The 10,711-nt window shown below is 42.7% G+C and overlaps 1 pseudogene; it reads left to right on the top strand.

The window, feature by feature from the left end:
• Positions 1-8,920, top strand: LOC124033494 (annotated as a pseudogene).
• Positions 8,921-10,711: the final 1,791 nt, after the last annotated feature.

Here is a 10,711-nt window from a genome sequence, read left to right as displayed (position 1 = left end):
ATGCCCTCCACTTCCAGTTTCATGGACAGGGACACTCTCATCTTTAACCTCCGTACCCTCAAAAACGGTGAGACAGGACAGCTCTGTTCCAGTCACTGGAGTGCAGCAACACATTAGACATGCTGCAACACTAGCCAATCTGCAGGATCTTTTCACTTCTGTCACACTATGCAGTTGAAGCCCGGAAGGGTTTTAAAACTGTATATGCACAGACTCCAGTATCATCTCCTTGTTTGTTACTGTTGGTTTAACTTGTCAATGATTAATTGCTTTCTGATCCACTTCTCTCAGACCATCTGTCTTTATGGAAGTAGTGGTTTAGGCAGGGATTCAATGAAGACAGAGGTATTAGGTGGAGAGTTCTCTCAACTCTTCTTTCCCTTTGTGATCTCTGGTTAAAGGACTACCTGGGCTGCAGGAGATTGTCACATCTTGTGAAAAACAGAGGGGACCCACAGACTCGGAAGACTCTCCAAAACTGTGCCCAGCTGGGGCACGAGCCCCTGGCTGGAACAGCATGGCAGTGCAAAGGTGCTGGAAGCCACCCAGGGGACCGGGTCATCACCACTCACCTGCCCTACAACCTGCTGGCTTCTGCACATTTCAAGGCTCCAAAGCTAAGGTAGGATGAATGGTTATGTTGAAGAGACTATTCTCAAAGCTGTGAGACATTTCTATTTTGCAGGTAAAGGACAACTCTATGGAAATAATATATTGAAGTTAAAACACTATCTCCAACCCTCTAGTCATCTATGTCGGGAAAACCCCAAAGATGTTGCTGTGTCATATTACCACTTCCATAAAATGGCCGTAGTTCCTCCCAGAACCCAATTCCTTTGATGAGTTTCTGGATAGTTTCCTGGAGGGAACAGGTGAGTTGACACTAATGATTTGTACAAGAGCAATTCTGGGATTTAATCCTAATTACAGTCAGATCTAATCCAACGTTTACCCTTTTACAGTGAGTCATGGGTCCTAATTCAGATCATGTGAAAGGCTGGAAAGAGTCAATGAGGTAGTCTTGGCAAATGTTCTTTATATCTCTTATGAGGAGATGTGGCTGGTAGGATAACTCTTGTCTATCACTGTCTGATATGTATTGTTGTCGTCATCAATTGAAACATCCCATTACATTCTCTCTAGTCATTGCAGTTGTGTCACCACTAACCATATTGTAGACCTAATTTAAGACCATCAGAACACAACACTTGTATTAAGTCTCAGAGTCTCTGAGGTTGTGTAATCAAAGAAAAAGGCTATCCTTCAGACATGAAAATATTAGTCATAGATTATAAATAGACCTTTGTGAGATGCTATTTTAAGTGACATTATGAAATACTATGTTAACATAGCTTTAGGAAAAATAAATGCTTGCATTGTAGATATTCACAATTCATTTTTTTTATTTTTGTTTACTTCACCTTTATTTATCCAGGTAGGCCAGTTGATAACAAGTTCTCATTTACAACTCTGACCTGGCCAAGATAAAGCAAAGCAGTGTGACACAAACAACAACACAGTTACACATGGAATAAACAAACGTACAGTCAATAACACAGTAGAAAAAGTCTATAAGCAATGTGTGCAAATGGTGTAAGGAGGTAAGGCAATAAATAGGCCATAGTAATTACAATTTAGCAAATTAACACTAGAGTGATAGATGTGCAGATGATGATGAGGAAGTAGAACTACTGGTGTGCAAAAGAGCAAAGTAAATAAAAACAATATGGGGATGAGGTAGGTAGATTGGATGGGCTATTTACAGCTGCAGCAATCGCTAAGCTGCTCAGATAGCTGATGCTTAAAGTTAGTGAGGGCGATATAAGTCTCCAACTTCAGCAATTTCTGCAATTCGTTCCAATCATTGGCAGCAGAGAACTGGAAGGAAAGGCGGCCAAAGGAGATGTTGGCTTTCGGGATGACCAGTGAGATATACCTGCTGGAGCGTGTGCTACGGGTGGGTGTTACTATGGTGACCAGTGAGCTGAGATAAGGCGGAGCTTTACCTAGCAAAGACTTATAGATGACCTGGAGCCAGTGGGTCTGGCGACGAATATGTAGAGGGCCAGCCGGCGAGAGCATACAGGTCGCAGTAGTGGGTGGTATATGGGGTTTTGGTGACAAAACGGATGGCACTGTGATAGACTGCATCCAGTTTACTGAGTAGAGTTTTGGAGGTTATTTTGTAAATGACATCACCGAAGTCGAGGATTGGTAGGATAGTCAGTTTTACGAGGGTATGTTTGGCAGCATGAGTGAAGGAGGCTTTGTTGCAAAATAGGAAGCCGACTCTAGATTTAATTTTGGATTGGAGATGTTTAATATGAGTCTGGAAGGAGAGTTTACAGTCTAGCCAGACACCTAGAATATCTGGACAACTGTAAATACCTAAGTCAGAATCGTCCAGAGTAGTGATGCTAGTCGGACGGCAGGTGGGGGACAGCGAATGGTTGAAAATCATGGATTTAGATTTACTAGTGATTTAAGAGCAGTTGGAGGCCACGGAAGGAGTGTTGTATGGCATTGAAGCTCGTTTGGAGGTTTGTTAACACAGTGTCCTAAGAAGGGCACGATGTATACAGAATAGTGTCGTCTGCATAAAGGTTGATCAGAGAATCACCTGCAGCAAGAGCGACTTTGTTGATATATACAGAGAAAAGAGTCGGCCCGAGAATTGAACCCAGTGGTACCCCCATAGAGACGGACAGGGGTCCGGACAACAGGCCCTCCGATTTGACACACTGAACTCTATCTGAGAAGTAGTTGGTGAACCAGGTGAGGCAGTCATTTGAGAAACCAAGGCTGTTGAGTCTGCCGATAAGAATACAGTGATTGAATACAGTGATTGAGTCGAAACCCTTGGCCAGGTCGATGAAGACAGCTGCACAGTACTGTCTTTTATCGATGGCGGTTATGATATCGTTTAGTACCTTGAGCGTGGCTGTGGTGCACCCGTGACGAGCTCGGAATCCGGATTGCACAGCGGAGAAGGTACGGTGGGATTCGAAATGGTCAGTGATCTGTTTGTTAACTTGGCTTTCGAAGACTTTAGAAACGCAGGCCAGGATGGATATAGGTCTATAACAGTTTGGGTCTAGAGTGTCAACCCCTTTGAAGAGGGGGATGGCCGCGGCAGCTTTCCAATCTTTAGGGATCTCGGACGATACGAAAGAGGTTGAACAGACTGGTAATAGGGGTTGCAACAATGGTGGTGGATAGTTTTAGAAAGAGAGGGTCCAGATTGTCTAGCCTAGGTCCAGGTTTTGCAGCTCTTTCAGAACATCTGCTATCTGGATTTGGGTGAAGGAGGTTTGGGCAAGTAGCTGCGGGGGGTGTGGAGCTGTTGGCCGGGGCTGGGGTAGCCATGAGGAAAGCATGCCCAGCCGTAGATAAATCATTCTTGAAATTCTCGATTATCGTGGATTTTTCAGTGGTTTTCCTAACTGACTGCGTGTATTGGTTCCTGACTTCCCTGAAAAGTTGCATATCGCGGGGACTATTCGATGCAAGTGCAGTCCGCCACAGGATGTTTTTGTGCTGGTCGAGGGCAGTCAGGTCTGAAGTGAACCAAGGACTGTATCTGTTCTTCGTTCTACATTTTTTGAAAGGGGTATGCTTATTTAATATGGTGAGGAAATTACTTTTAAAGAACGACCAGGCATCTTCTACTGACGGGATGAGGTCAATATCCATCCAGAATACCCGGGCCAGGTCGATTTAAAAGGCCTGCTCGCAGAAGTGTTTTAGGAAGTGTTTGACAGTGATGAGGGGTGGTCGTTTGACAGCGGACACAGGCATTGAGGCAGTGAGCGCTGAGATCCTGATTGAAAACAGCAGAGCTGTATTTGGAGGGCAAGTTGGTGAGGATAATATCTATGAGGGTGCCCATATTTAAGGATTTGGGGTTGTACCTGGTGGGTTCCTTGATAATTTGTGTGAGATTGAGGGAATCTAGTTTAGATTGTAGGACTGCCCGGAGTGTTAAGCATATCCCAGTTTAGGTCACCTAACAGAACAAACTCTGAAGATAGATGGGGGGCAATTAATTCACATATGGTGTCCAGGGCACAGTTGGGAGCTGAGGGTGGTCTATAACAGGCAGCAACAGTGAGATACTTATTTCTGGAAAGATTGTGAACAATTAGAAGCTCAAACTGTTTGGGCATAGACCTGTAAAGTATGACATAACTTTGCAGGCTATCTCTGCAGTAGATTTCAACTCCTCCCCCTTTGGCAGTTCTATCTTGACGGAAGATGTAGTAGTTGGGGATGGAAATCTCAGAATTGTTGGTGGCTATCCTAAGCCAGGATTCAGACACGGCAAGAACATCAGGGTTGGCCGAGTGTGCTAAAGCAGTGAGTAAAACAAACTTAGGGAGGAGGCTTCTGATGTTAACATGCTTGAAACAAAGGCTTTTGCAGGTTACTGAAGTCAACAAGCGCATGGGGACACGCAGTGCCTGGGTTAACCTCCACCTCACCCGAGGAACAAAGGAGGATTAGGATACAGCTAAAGGCTATCAAAACTGGTCGTCTAGTGCGAGAATAAAAGGAGCAGATTTCTGGGCATGTTAGGATAGATTCAGGACATAATGTACAGATGGGTATGGTAGGATGAGGGTACAGTGGAGATAAACCTAGGCATTGAGTGACTATAAGAGAGGTTGCATCTCTGGAGGCACTAGTTATGCTGGGTGAGGTCACCGCATGTGTGGGTTGTGGGACAAAACAGGTATCTGAGGCATGTTGATTGGGACTAGGGGCTTCGCAGTGAACTAAAACAATGATAAATATCCTAAACAGTATACAAGGCACATTGACATTAGAAAGAGACCTAAAGTGAGGCATAAAGCAATCACAGGTGTTGATTGGGAGAGCTGGCAAAGACGACAACAGGTAAGACAACAGCAGCTAATCAGCTAAGACAACAACAACAGGTAAGAAGGCGATGAATGGGCAGAGAGGGTCAGTTAACTACACACAGGGCCTGAGTTCGAGTCTTGGGCTGACAGATAAACAAAATGGAGTACTGTGATTAATGAACAGTCCAGCAGGCATCAGCTAAGTAGCCAAGTTATCATAGGGTTCAGTTAACAGCAATAGATGAAATAGGGAAGCCACTAGGTAGTCGTTACTACACAGAGTTGAAAAAATAAATACTATTTTAATAAAGTTAGCAGGCCAGGGCTAGTAGAAGCGTCTACTCCGACATCCGGCAAAGGTCAGTTGGGGCCACAGCGGATGGAATTACGTCGGCAGACCAGTTATGATGGTACGGCGGGGGTTCCATGTTGACAAAGAGTCCAGGCCAGTTGGCAAATAGGTATTGTCACTGGAGTAATTTTGTTTGCTAGCCGGGAGATGCGCCCAGCCCTCGGCTAACTGATGCTAGCTTCGGGACAAGGGTGTTAGCCACTATAGCCACTCGGTAGCAGCTAGATAGCAGTGATGATCCGATGCAAAGGTCGAGAGGAATCCGGTAGTGTAGTGAATTCTAGTCGTGTTAGTGAAGAGTCCGGGAGGCATCAGCTGTGTGGCCAAGTAATCATAGGGTCCACTGAGCAGGCCGGGAGATGGGCCTGGCTCAAGACTAGCTTCGGGGCTGGGCCACTCAGTGGCAGCTAGCAAGCTGCGATGATCTGGAGTAATGGTCCAGGGCTTATGGCAGGAATCCGGCATTGTCCTGGAGGGAAAAAAATAGTCTGATTTGCTCAGGGTTGATAACGCGCTGTGCAGGCTGGAAAGTAATTATCCAGGCTAAAAGAGTCTGGTGACTGTGCTAAAAGTAAAGGCCGCTTGCAGTAGCTAACAATGACTAAATTGCTAATTAGCTGTTTAGCTGCTGATTGAGGTTCTGCCTATAAGGTCTAAAAATAGCAGATCTGTATCACATTGGGTGAGGCGGGTTGCCGGAAGATAAATAAAAAAAAAAAAAAAATTAAATGGAAAAAAGATATTGAAAATATTTGGAAATATATACAAAAAAGACAAAAATAAAATATGTACACAGGAGAACGACAAACAACGTCTGCATTGCTATGCCATCTTGGAGTTCCAGCCAACCAACTGTATCCGACCCCAGGGGGGTTTGGTCTTAGTTTGCCACAAATGTTGTTGATAGACTAGAAATAGTGGATCAATTCAGCCTTTTGTGAAAACCACCCTCTTTGTCCATATCTATAATAAGAGCATTGACTTTCCTCAGGACCTGCAAGGCTCGATGGAGAGGATCAGCTCTTTCCTGCAGTTCCCCCTGGTGGGCGAGGAGTTAACCAACTCCCTGAGACACTGCAGCTTCAGCAGCATGAGCGATAACGCCATGGTGAACTACACTCAGATCCCAAAGGAGATCATGGACCACAGCAAAGGCAAATTCATGAGGAAAGGTGAGGCTCCCTTGCTCAACAGGAGTTATATCCTGACTAGAGTTGTGTGTCAGTCAGTGTCAGAAGGATATAACAGTACCATAGACCTCCCCTGCACTCACAGTATGGTTAGAAGTGTGTAGTAAGGATGATCCTGAAATGTCACTAAGTTTGTTTATGAAATTATTTATGAGTACAGCTGATAAGCACATCCTTTATAGAAAATGCACTGTGAGGTCAAATGGTGCCTCATGGATTGATGATGAGCTGAGAAATGTAATGATTCAACGTTGTGATGCCAAAAAAGTAGCAGATAAATCTGGCACTTTGTTTGATAAGCAAAGTTATTGTAAATTAAGAAATCTTGTGACCAAGCTAAACAAAGGAAACAAGAAGGGATTCTATCAGCACAACATTGATGAAGGGTGATGGGGAAAAGCTATGGAGAACATTGAACACTATTATGTGTAGGAATTCAACCATGTCTGCCTCTTTTGTTGAATCAGAAGGTATATTTATTACAATACCACATGACATCGCAAACTACTTTAATTCATATTCTACAGGCTAAGTGGACAAGTTGAAGAATGCTATGATTCCAACTGATGGCTCCATATAATATACCCTTATAAAAGATTGTATCATGAAGGAGAGGCAATGCAGGTTCAAATTTCATCAAGTAGAAAGAGAAGAGGTAGAAAAGATGCTGTTGTCTCTTTTGGATGACAAGTCACCTGGTACAGATAAGATCTCTCATATTTTTAATAAGTGCTTGATGTATGGGATGTGCCCAGAAGTCTGGAAAGAGTCAAAGGTTATACCACTACCTAAGGATAAAAAACTCTGCATTCACTGGTCCTAAAAGTCGTCCTATAAGCTTGCTGCCTGTGTTAAGTAAATTATTGCAAAAAAATGTATCTGTACAAATCAAGGATTATTTCTCATGTAATGATCTGATAACGGGTTTCCAGCATGCATACAAAGGCCATTCTACGAGTACGACCTCAGCACAAACTCAATGTATTGTATTTGGTTCAAGATATATGCTTGTTGATGACCCCCAATTGAATTTGTCGATGAATAGAATACATGTAGAGCAAGTGAAAAAAACAAAAATACTAGGCGTGATGTTGGGCGCAGCTTTATCGTGGTCAGAACACATAGATAATATTGTTATTAAGATGGGTAAGCGAATTTTTGTTACAAGAAAATGTAACATCTAGCGCTCTGAATCAGGTCATTCAATCCCCGGTCCTATCACACTTAGAGTAATGTCCAGTTATATGGTCAATCCATGGTCCTATCACACTTAGAGTAAATTCCAGTTGTATGGTCAATCCCCGGTCCTATCACACTTAGAGTAATGTCCAGTGTTATGGTCAATCCCTGGTCCTATCACACTTAGAGTAATGTCCAGTTGTATGGTCAATCCCCAGTCCTATCACACTTAGATTAATGTCCAGTTGTATGGTCAATCCCTGGTCCTATCACACTTAGAGTAATGTCCAGTTGTATGGTCAATCCCTGGTCCTATCACACTTAGAGTAATGTCCAGTTGTATGGTAACCTGCAGCAAAGAAAGATATAAAACAGTTCCAAATGGCTCAAAACAAGGTTGCCAGATTCTCTTCATTGCTCTAACCGAATGAATATTATTAAAATGCATCAGAATCTCTCATGGCTTCATGTTAAAAACAAATTACTATCTAGTCTTCTGATTTTCTTTAGGAATGTTATATTTAAAAAATGTAAAAGACACAGTACTTTTCTGTCCAATTAGTACATACTAGCAACACACATAACCACCAAACCAGACAGACAAATTCAGCGCAGCTAACACAAATCAACCCAAGGACAAATCACCTTAAATCTACAGTTTTATATAGAGCTATAGCTGAATGAAACTTTTTACCAATCCATATTTCTCAGGCAAAAAGTAAATCCACCTTCAAGAAAAAAATAAAAGAACATCTAATGAGATAGACCATATACCTGGACAGCAAATAGAAAGTATCAACTGAATGTTAAATGTGTTTCCTGTCAGGTATTTTAATTATCTGTATTGTCTACTTGTTGAATGTTTGAAGTCTTGATTGTGGTTGTTTGTAATGTCTTGTTAATTGCTGTTGGACCCCAGGAAGATTAGCTAGCGTTATGGCCTTAGCTAATGGGAATCCTAATAAAAATGACAGTGCTGTGGAGAGATTGGCCATAATAATGGAGGCCTTGTTCTGTTTACAGGTATAATCGGTGACTGGAGAAACACTTTCACAGAGGAGCAGATTGGTATTTTCGACACCGTCTACAGCTACCAGATGAAAGACTGTCCCTTGACCTTCATGTGGGAGTGTCCTCCTGAGTCCTGTGGGGGAGGAGGAGGAGGACAGGTCTCTGGGGATCAGGATAGGGCCCTTACCCTCCACGACGCCGGAGATTGATGGATACGCTTCATACAAGTCCTGGAATTCTCTCACTTTTTGTGAATGTACATATAATGTACACAACCCAATATAGTAAAACTATATAATTAAATTGATATGTTAATATAACAAAAATATTGTGTGTGACCTATTTGTTGTTGTAGTTGGGTTTTTCCACCTCTAAAAAAATCTAAATGTTACAGTTAACTGCAATAGCTAGATGAAGGGACACGAGAGGGACATTTAACTCCCTGACATTGACACTTTGGAAAACCTCCCAGTTTGTGGCAGTGCATCAAGCAGAAGGGATGATATATTAACTCCAGAAAGGCTGATGTGTACATAAAAAGTTGTTTTTACATCAGTCACATAGCTTGACCCCGAACAACCTGGATTTCCCATATATAGCTCATCTACTTACTGTATGTCCATCAGTAAGGTTCACAGCCCTGAGTTGTTAGGAAACTATGTCACTGATGCTAACATATGGGCATATATCATCATTAGACCTATCTAATCCCAGATGTGCTGCTCAACTAAAATAATGTGAAAGATGGTGAGTTGTGTTATGAAAGCGTTCAAGACAGTACTGTCTCACCGACCAGAGATTACGGTCAAGTGTCTTTATCATAGCGCTCCGGTTGTCTCATTGATGCTGCTAAAATATACAACCACATACAGTATGTCCACCTAATGCGTGTCATGTTATTCAGTCTGGGTTGGTTGTTGAAGTTGTCTTTGTGGGGGCTTGTGCGTCGTGGGTCTTGTGGTCAGTGATGTCAGGATTTACCACTGGATTCCATTACGAAGGCGTGTGCCAGACCTGTTGCTGGGGGTCAGCATGAACTCTGTCCCCAAGTGACATGCATCAGCAACACAAGTATAAGAAGTGGTTTAGTCAAAGAGGAAGTGGTCTATTATTTCACTAGTGGTGAGTTCCAAGTCACATGTGTCCCAATCGCTCTTGGGCCTGTCCAACATGTCAGCTCATGGGAACATGATGAGGAAGTTATGCGAACACTAACAAAAGGTCATAATCCTCCCGATCACAGTTTATATCAATGAGTGGCAGTGCATCAAGCAGAAGTGACGATATATTAACTCCAGAAAGGCTGACGTGTACATAAAAAGCTGTTGTTACATCAGTCACATAGCTTGACCCCGAACAACCTGTCAGCTCATGGGAACATGATGAGGAAGTTATGCAAACACATTGACTAAAGGTCATAATCCTCCCGATCACAGTTTATATCAATGAGTGGCAGTGCATCAACCAGAAGGGATGATATATTAACTCCAGAAAGGCTGATGTGTACATACAGTGCCTTGCGAAATTATTCGGCCCCCTTGAACTTTGCGACCTTTTGCCACATTTCAGGCTTCAAACATAAAGATATAAAACTGTATTTTTTGTGAAGAATCAACAACAAGTGGGACACAATCATGAAGTGGAACGACATTTATTTGATATTTCAAACTTTTTTAACAAATCAAAAACTGAAAAATTGGGCGTGCAAAATTATTCAGCCCCCTTAAGTTAATACTTTGTAGCGCCACCTTTTGCTGCGATTACAGCTGTAAGTCGCTTGGGGTATGTCTCTATCAGTTTTGCACATCGAGAGACTGACATTTTTCCCATTCCTCCTTGCAAAACAGCTCGAGCTCAGTGAGGTTGGATGGAGAGCATTTGTGAACAGCAGTTTTCAGTTCTTTCCACAGATTCTCGATTGGATTCAGGTCTGGACGTTGACTTGGCCATTCTAACACCTGGATATGTTTATTTTTGAACCATTCCATTGTAGATTTTGCTTTTATGTTTTGGATCATTGTCTGGTTGGAAGACAAATCTCCGTCCCAGTCTCAGGTCTTTTGCAGACTCCATCAGGTTTTCTTCCAGAATGGTCCTGTATTTGGCTCCATCCATCT

Source organism: Oncorhynchus gorbuscha, linkage group LG04 (genome assembly GCF_021184085.1).
Source record: "Oncorhynchus gorbuscha isolate QuinsamMale2020 ecotype Even-year linkage group LG04, OgorEven_v1.0, whole genome shotgun sequence".
Classification (NCBI taxonomy): domain Eukaryota; kingdom Metazoa; phylum Chordata; class Actinopteri; order Salmoniformes; family Salmonidae; genus Oncorhynchus; species Oncorhynchus gorbuscha.
Note: the sequence above shows the minus strand (reverse complement) of the source record. Positions and strands in the feature narration are given on the sequence as shown.